Source organism: Akebia trifoliata, chromosome 3, assembly GCF_017979445.1.
Source record: "Akebia trifoliata isolate Shusen 1 chromosome 3, ASM1797944v1, whole genome shotgun sequence".
In the NCBI taxonomy this organism is placed as follows: domain Eukaryota; kingdom Viridiplantae; phylum Streptophyta; class Magnoliopsida; order Ranunculales; family Lardizabalaceae; genus Akebia; species Akebia trifoliata.
Window position 1 is genome coordinate 25,252,410 of NC_141377.1, and position 10,394 is coordinate 25,262,803.

Genomic DNA, 10,394 nt, shown 5'->3' on the forward strand with positions numbered 1-10,394 from the left:
ATAATTGGTAGTAGGACTTCACATATTAATGACTGAAGGAGTCCTAACTATTGTATTAATTCAAGCTTCATGTTATGTCTTCCAACCCAAGGAGCTCACACCAAGCTCTTGGAATTGAGTGAAAAGAATGATAGACTTAAATATGATTTTATTTGCTAATCCTAGGTTATTCTAATGACTAATGATTTTCTTTTTTTGTTTCATATATAAATTCCCTTTCTATTATTTTATTTTCCAACAACATTTATTCTCCATTTTTGTTTCACAAAAATACAAAAACAGATTTAAAAATTAAAACTTAGATTAACTTCATTTGACCTAACTTTGTAACAACCCCCGTTCTTTTTCAGTTTGATCCCTTACTTGCCCACAAGTAAAGGAGAGTATAAACATATTAATTTTTTATTAGATGACGATATCAATTATGAAATTTTTTTTATTATATGGAAATTCAGAGAAAGAGCTGCATGTGTTGCAACATGAAAAATTAAATCATCTATCTACATTGCCACATGGACAATAACATCCATGTCCACATCATATTCATATCTTACTGCATTAAAGAAAAAACATTTTAAATTAAGATAGATATCTCTCATAAAGAAAACTTAAGATAGACATCACTTGTGGCAATCCAATTTTTTTTTTCTAAATCAAGAAAATTAATTTGTTTTCAATGAACTCCCATGTTCAAATTTCAATCCAAACCTCAAAGACAGAAACAAAATAGACCCAATTAGTTGAAAATTTCTCTTTGAGCTTATATTAAGAAAAAAGATAAAATTTAAGCCATTCTTAATGACACATGTTTGCTCTAAATCAGTTCACCAATTGATTACTAAGTATGAAATTTCTTTTGAGTCCTCAAAAGACAAATAATAATATGGTCAAAATCAATTCTAATAAAAATACAAAATGGGAAGCAAGAAATAGTATAAAACTAAAACTGGAAATCTCAAAAATCCTTTGTACTATATAATGGTCAAATGCTTCAAAAGATTTCACGGGGGTAAAATCTTAGTGATATGGATTGTAAACACCTCATTTTTGTACTCGCTTGATCAATCAACTCGATTGTGACGGTTTTCAATGATGGATGAATTTATAAAGTTTTATTTGTTACTAAAACTGAAAATCTCAAAAATCCTTTGTACTATATAATGGTCAAATGCTTCAAAAGATTTCACGGGGGTAAAATCTTAGTGATATGGATTGTAAACACCTCATTTTTGCACTCGCTTGATCAATCAACTCGATTGTGACGGTTTTCAATGATGGATGAATTTATAAAGTTTTATTTGTTACTAAATGTATTTCTGTAGACACCCCATTTTTGCATCCGCCTGACTTGACGATCCGTCATCGGGTTGCTGTGAATTTCTAATGATGAACACAAAGAACTCGAAAACTTGAGAGAAACATTCTGCTAATTCTCTTTTTTCTTCTAGTTCTATTCCCTTCTTCCTTATTGCCACGCGACATAGAATTACACATGCTTAGGATCGCTACACCATACACTTAACTTAGCAAGCACGTATGCTTAGGCTCGCTACACATTTGGATAACCTAGAGACTTCGCTATGCTAGGAAAATATGACCTCGAGACTTAGAAATAATCATGTTGCGATTAAAAGAAATTTCACGCCAAAATTCACCCAAATGGACAAAAATCGAAAAAATGACGAAAATACCCTTCATAAATTTTGAATGTCCGAAAGATTTCGAAAGTAGCTCTAATGCACTCAGGACATGATTTCGAGTCTAACGAGACCCAAATCGACGAAAACAGAGAAATTTAAGAAAAATCATAAAAATGACCGAAATGCCCCTCAACCTCCAAATTCAACTTAGAGATCCTGATCCGTAGGAAAATGTAATAAAAATCGAAATCCAGTGAAAAACCCAATCTAACTAAAAATAAAATTCAAAATAAAAATTAAACAATTCAAATTCAAACAGTTAAAATTAAAATAATTAAACAATTAAAATTAAAATCCAACAATTAAAATTAAAATCAAGTAATTTAAACTAAAAATTAAACAATTAAAATTTAAAATATAATCTAATTCAAAATTAAACAATTAAAATCTAATAAAAATCAAGATCAAAATTAAACAATTAAATCGAAATCAAGATAAAATTGACCAACAAGTTAAAATCAAAACGCAATCAAATTAAATCCAATCAATTTTTTTTTTCAAATTAAATATAAAATTCTAAAATAGATCGAATAAAATTCTAATTAACCAACCATTAAAATTACACTCAAAATCTAAACAACAAATTTTAAATCCATTTAACCCAATCGAAGCTCGAATTAAACTCAATCGACCAATCAAGACTCAAAAATCAAGATTAAAGATAAAATAAATCAACCATTCGAGGATAAAAAGAAAATTAAAATCAACCATTCAAGATTAAAAAATAAATAAAATAAATAACATTAATCAACCATTCAAAATTAGATCACATAAGAAATAGAAAGAAAATAAAAATAAAAACAACTGACCAATCATAAACCCATCAATGAGGGACAACTAAGGTGGGTAGTATGGGATCAATACCCACGATTCTTCAAAGAGAAACGTGAGAAACAAATAAAAAAGAAAAATTGAAAAAGAAAGAAAAGGGAAAGATAGAAGCAAAATTGGTAGAGGATTTCTAAGAATGGAAGAGAAGGAAATATTAGGTTTGTAACATCGGTCAAATGAAGGGAAAGAAAGAAACTTCTAAAAATGATTAAAAAAAAACCTTTATAGAGAAGCCATTTCTCACGTCAAAAGGGGGGCTGTTTTTTTTTATTCTTCTCAGACATAACTCTCATACGAGAGCAACCAAAAAGAAAAAAAGAAGAAAAAAGAAGAAGAAGAACAGGAGAAAAGGAAAAGAAGCTCATCTAGATAGCTTCTGCACCCATCGCCCCACACCTCAGACTTCTCCCTGCTCTTTTCCCTCCACGTTTCACAACCCATTGCCAACGTATTATTAGCTTTCTCTCTGCTATCTCTCTTTCCCTTCGATTCATTCTCAAGCATCTACAGCATTCTCTCGATCTCAGCCCCTCTTCTTCCCAACTCTCTCTCACGTTTTCACCTCCCCTCTTTCATCTTGGACAACACTTTACAAAAAAAGGAAGAGATAAGAAGAAGAAGAAGAAGAACAGAAAAAAAGAACGGACTTATTTGGATTGCTGCCACCATTGCCGCGCCCTTTTCTTCATCACGTTCAGCGCGGCCCATCGCCTACGCCTTGGTCTTCTTTCTGCTCTCCTCTTCGCCACCATTACAACCCTCTCCAACAACCTTGCTGTACCAACGCCCCCACCATTACAGCCCTTTCCAATACTCCATCATAGCCTCTACCTCGCGTTCAGCCATCCCCCATAACCGCACAATCCTCTCACGTTCAGCCCCCCCTCATAGACATTCTCCTCACTTTTTATTTAACTCTCCTTCAATAATGATCGGCAGATCTTTCGGCATTCACTCCCCTTTAAACTCCCTTTCAATTTGATCTCTTTTATTCTCTATTAATTTCTCTCAAGACCTCTCTTTTGGACAGCAGCTATTTTGTTTTTCCATTGGGCGGCGAACAAGTCCAATAATTCTGAAGGGATTCCAAGTAGACAAATTCTTGCAAGTGGTAAGTGTTTTTAGTTATTTATTTATTTATTTATTTTTTCTTTTCTCCTTCTCCATTGATCGTTATTTCATGTGTGGTCTTTCTTCATGAGTGTTAATTTGAGCATTGGCGTGAACCAACTCATTGATTTGTGTGCTTTAGAAGCATAAGATCGATTTTTTTATAAGATGCACGTGAGTCCACTCGCTGTGTTTTTGTGCACATAGGGATTTAAAATTGATTTTTTTTTAATGTGCATGTGGGTTGACTCACTGTTTTTTTTTTTTTTTTGCACATAAGGATTCAAAATCGATTTCTTTTAATATGAGTGTGAGTCAACTCACTGAGTTTTGTGCATATAGGAGGTTTAAAATTGGATTTTTTATTCACTTTCCACGTGGGTCAATTCACTGATTTGTATGTGTATAGGAATTCCAAAATCACTTTTTTAATAAAATTGGCACTGAGTCGACTCACCGATTTTTTTTATGTACATGGAAATTTAAAATCATTTTTTTTAACAAAATAAGCATGTGTCAACTCATTGATTTCTATGTATATGGGAATTAATTCATCGATCAATTTATTAACGTTTGCCACGTGTCCTTTTTTTAGTCAGGTGTCCTTTTTTTAAAGGAAAATTTGCATATATGTGTGAGCGGTTGATTCACTAATTTGTCCCATGTCCCTAATATTTTGATTGTTGAGGCACCGACATGTTGATCCACCATGTGTTCGTAATTTGAAAATTTGCTTGTTCACAATTCCCATTTTTTTGTAAGATTCACTTTTGGAATATTCTAATTTTGGAAATTTTGTCATTTTCTAATTTGGGAAAGTCAATGTTGATAATTTTTCTATTTTGGAAAATCCTTCTTACAAATTTCTAAATTGGGACTTTCTCATTTGAAAATTTCTATTTTGGGAAGTTTATTTTTCAAAATTTCAATTCGAGAGCTTCTCATATTTTTATAAACTTTCAATTTAGAAAATTTCAAAATTTCAATTTAGAAACTCTTTGAATTCCCAAATTAGAAATTTTATATTCTCAATTTTCCATTTTAGAAAACTTTTGCAAATTCCTTTTTTAGTCTATTTAGAAAATCTTTGTACATGCGGGTTTGTGATTGAAATATCTTGCCACGTGAGCTTTGAAACATGATCTAGAATTTGGATTTTTTCAAATATTTTCATTTTATGCGAAATTCGAGTATCATGTGATATTTAATAAAATATTGGCCTTGAGATTTGTTTAGTACATTCGATATAATTTGATGATGATGGTGATGATGATTGGACCATAATCTTGACTTTAGTCTCTACCTGTTGACCATAGGATAATTTGGATCGTAGTAGAGACCGATCATCTCTATCGGGCGGGTTCGGTGCCTAACACCTTCCGAAACCCGTAATCTGACCCCTTACCCATTTCTCTGATCCGTGAACCGACCCGATCCATTTCGGAGTCATTTATGGTTCCTAGACCTAAACTAGGTGGCGACTCCTTATTCCTTAAAAATTCCCAATTTATCAATCGGACCCTCATCTACAATTTGATAGAAAATGGGTCGAGGCGATTTCAGTGGCGATTCCACTGGGGATTTTAGGGTCAAACTTGACCCGACCCAAGACTATCCTTAGGTTGACCTTTTGCTCGAGTCAACTCAGTTGACTCAAAGAGAATCCTAGATTAGGTTAAATTTTGTCTTTTTTTTCATTGGGTTGTGATTGGATATAATCAATTATTATATTCATTGTGATTGGTTTGATGATGGGATGAATGTAGTTTATATGATTGGATATTCGAGAAAACGCCCCGGGCGCACTTTGTTCCTTTGCACACACTCACGAGAATGCATACTCATATTTGCATCATAGCATGTCCCTCTGAACCCCGTAGCCGAATCCAAGCTAACCCTGTCCTTCGGGACACGGGGGATGACAGTGAACGCTACAATTTCAGTACAGTACCTTTGGGTATATCAAATTGGAGCACGTACTGCTTGACCAAGTGAAATTGGGATAGTATATCGGTGTTTCGGGCTGAAGTAACCTAAGCTTTGGCGTAACCTAGTCTCAATCATATAGTGAGCTTAGAACCTTGAACTTAAGTGCGGTCCCATTAAGTCACGACTCGAATCGACCATGAGTGCTCCCAGGTTGCTCCATTTAATTTAACCAAAAGGTAAGTGGGTGGACCGATCCACACCGTTCAAATTAAACCCGCAATATCGATCCGACCCTGTTGGTAAAATGCACCAATTAATTTGAACCAATTAAACCAGTTGGCCCAATTGGCAAATGGATTTAACCGAACAACATCAAACCGATTGGACCAATTGCTTTTTAGGTTCAAAGACTCAACTTAATCTGTGCCAAAGAGATGCAATCAAGAGGTCAAACTAATTAGTCTGACCCAAGGCTCAACCTCAATCAGGGGTAGGCCCGTAATTAACCCCATTCACCATTGTGGTTTCTATAGACTTATAATGCATTTGGACTCAATGTTTACAACCAGACTTGGGATAATTTATGTCAAATTTCCTTTTATCATGTGGTTAAGAATCCAACCTTCCAAGTCAATAGTTGATCTTGATTTACTTTTAATTAAGTAATAATTGCTCCTAGGCATTCTAAACCAACCGTGCCACTTTGGGTCCGTGAAAAAAGTCGTCTCACCAGAGTACCTTTGTCAAGCCCAAGTAGTCAATCATTGCCATAAGAAGAAATAAGTACAATGGATGAAATAACACTCCGTCAGATTTTGGACTCCTTTCAAGCATAGATTATTACTTCTGTTCAGCCACAAATTGAGGCCCTGAAAACTGAAAAGAAAAAGGATAAATGTATACAACTTCAAGTCGTGTTTGATTTGGTTGAATATTTTGAAGATGATCAAGTGCCCATTGACCCTGTATTAGCTCATCGAATAACTCAGGTAGAAACTGTGTTGAAGAATATCAAGGATCCCGATGATCTTGCTCTTGGATTAGGAGCGATGACATTATTTTCTACGGTCAAAATTCTGATGAGACTATCGTTGTTCTTATCACCGGAGTTAATAATAATCTTACGTTTACCTTACTTGTGAGGCAAGTAGGGGATCGAACCCAAGAGAAATGAGGAATAGAGTTAAGATAGGAAGATAAAATTCAAATTAACTAAAAGGAATTAAAACTGTTTTTCTTTGTATTTTTGAACTTTATAAGAAAATGTAAAATTACTAGAAAAGAGACTAAAGAAAATGAAATTAAAAACAAGTAAACTTATGAAATTAAAACACCATTAGAGGTGGATCTACCTAGAACATGTTGATGAGCAATTCTTAGTTTCAAGCCTTTTTATAACTCAATCGTAAGGGCTTGGTGTTAGCTCCTTAGATCGGAAAGTTTTGCAAATGAAATGAAATAAGGGAACATAAACAAAGTAGAATTCTTTGAAAACTTCCTACTACCAATTATCTAGTTTAAGCATACTTTATCTTGATCTAATCTAAGCATAAAGTATCTATATTAAGAATAATAGGTGCAAGAAACTTAAAGAGAATTCATAAGCATTTTAAATAAAAGAAAGGCATGAAATTAAAAATAACACAAGAACTTGCTCTAGGCTTTTCCACTTTCCAATGGAGGGAACTTAGCTTAATGTCATTGCAAGAGAGGGAAGATAAGAGATGAAAGAACTTTTCTTCATTTCATGGACAACTTCTTCTTCTTCTACTTCTTACAAGACTAATTAGTCAAAAGGAAATAACTAGAAAATGAAAATACAAAAAATAAGAGAATAGGCAAAGAGCCTTAAATTAAAGGAGTCTTGGATAAGAGAACCAAGATGGGACCCTTTCTCTAGAAATGAAGGCTCTATTTATAGAGAAAAATGTGTGTAGAAGAGTCTAAAAGTAGCCTCCACTTTTCTTTGCACAAAAAGACAAAAGAGGAGAATATGAGTTAAGGATTAGGGCATTCCAAAGTGTTAGGGCATTCCAAAGTGGGCCCAAATGCTTTTGCCTTGAGATTTTGATTCCAAATTGTTGATTTTCTGCACAAGAAACACACGTAATTAGATTTATCTAGTAAATGAATTTATTTATATATAATTAAGCCTAATTAACATGCAACGTGGTGGTTTGAGGCTTATCATGATTATTATCTTAATATAGAGAAATAGGTACAAAAATCAAGATAAATATCGGAAAATGTGCGTATAATTGAGTGTTTGGAGACACTCATCACACCCCCAAACTTACCTTTTTCTAGTCCCTAGAAAATAAAACTGCCACTTTCGCAGGCACCTCGACTGCATTTAGCGAATGCAGCAAGCCCTTGAACCGTTAGGTTACCCCTAGTGGACGAGTTTGACTCGTGAGGGTTGCAGAAAATATACCCACAAAATTTGAAAACAACTTTGAAGTAAAAATAGTCAAAATCAAAACTTATATTGAAAAGCACAAGTCTTTTTTTTTTGGTTTTATCAATCAATTAAAAGTACTGTTTGGTATAGAGTCCCAACCCTTATTTCTCTACGACAAAACTTAGACTTAAATTGACCTTTTAGCGATAGTGATTCTAACTTAGAAATTTAAGAGATTCGATTTCCCAAAATGAGTTTCAACCTTCTAACTACTCAAGAATAACTGGAGTAACTTAGGGTTTAATTCTAAACTTAGCATCCTGTCTGGGGTAGTGAGAAGTGTGGATATTCACTTTAATACCTCTAAGGGGCTTTATCTGTGATATTCCAGTATACTCACATTTTTACACTTGATGGCTTTCACCCTACTAAAACTTTACATAAACTTTTGGATCTTTGACTTTTTCTCTTTTATATATATATATATATATATATATATATATATATTATTACTTCTTCACTAAAAAGTAGGCAGTCCTTTTCAAGGTACCCAGTCTAATTCAATGGTTGCTGTACAAGGTGTATACAATCCAGTTCTATTTTTCTTCTAATCAACCAACCAATTGAACAAGGAAGTCAAAGTTCATCAAACCTAGTTTTTCTTTAAACTTAGGTAGAAAGAAGGTAACAAGCTCTTTTAATACAATCTAGACTCTTGGTAACCTTATTAGAAGTGACTATAAACCAAAAGATAACTTTGCTCTAGTTTTTGCCTAAGAGAAACATAAATGGGGACTCCAGATCATAGTTTCCAATGAAAGACTGATTAAATATTTTCACTAAGTGCTTAAAAGATACAAGCTAAGACTTTGAGAAAAATACAACAAAGTTGCCAACCAAATATTTTTCAATTTTTTTTTTGTATAAAAGAAGAAAATAATAAGTGGAAATCCAACCCATACACCCCCAAACTTAAACATTATATTGTCCTCAATATTTCAATATATACATGCAAAGGTAAAATTGAAATTGACAAAATGAAATGAAATGGGTTAGATAGCACCTGAGAAAGACCTTATAGTCCTGTTGATATTTAACATAATGTCCCTTGAAGTGCATGGATTGCCTCCCAGAAGCGTTAAGTTTAACGTCTTTAGCTAGACGAAAACATAGTTAATTTTGATAGATGGGATCATCAAGAAAAAAAACTTCCTCCTGCAGAACATACTCGAGAAATGGTTTGAGACGTTGGCCATTCACTTTGAAAGTGGATCCGTCCTTAGGATTAAGGACTTCAACAGCACCATGGGGATAGACTGTTTGGATAATATATGGGCCAGTCCATCGAGATTTAAGTTTTCCTGGAAAAAGGTAGAGTCTATTATCATACAATAAAACTCTTTGATTAGGAATGAAATTCCTCATAAGAATGTGCCTATCGTGAAAGAATTTGGTACGCTCTTTGTACCTTTTGGCACAATCATACGAGTCATTTCTAATCTCTTCTAACTCGTCTAGTTGTAATTTTCGCTTCTCACAGGCTTTATCAAAATCAAAGTTGAGGCGCTTGATCGCCCAATATGCACGATGTTCTAGTTCTACAGGGAGATGACAGGCCTTGCCAAAAACTAACTTGTAAAGAGACATCCCTATGGGTGTCTTGAATGCAGTCCTATAAGCCCAGAGTGAATCACTCAATCTCAAAGACCAATCTTTCCTTGAAGGATTGACTGTTTTTTCTAACATAGTCTTTATTTCCCTATTAGAAATCTCTACTTGCCCACTTGTTTGTGGGTGGTAAGGTGCGGCAACCTTATGCGTTATGAGGTATTTCTTCATCAACGCAGCAAATATCTTGTTGCAAAAATACGAGCCACCATCACTTATGATAGCTCGTGGAGTACCAAATCTTGAAAAAATCGTCTCCTTGATGAATTTTATCACAACTTTGTGATCGTTAGTTCTACATGCCATTTTGACACAGTCAACAGCAAGTAGGATGTATTGGTAACCCTGGGAGATAGGAAAGGGTCCCATGAAGTCTATACCCCACACATCAAAAATTTCGATGATCAGGATAGGATTTTGAGGCATTTCATTTCTCTTAGAGATTTTTCCTAATCTCTGACATCTATCATAAGATTTGCTAAACTCGTGGGCATCACGAAAAATACTAGGCCAGAAAAAACCACATTGTAAGATTTTCATGGCGGTCTTCTTACCACTGAAGTGCCCTCCGCAGGCATGATTATGGTAAAACTCTAGGATACTGACTTGCTCATAGGTTGAAATACAACGTCTAATGATTTGATCGGGATAATACTTAAAATAAGTATGGTTCATCCCAGAAATACCATTTTATTTTTGACAGAAGACGAAGTTTCTCTTGACTAGTCATTTTGACTGGGAATTGACCTGTAACT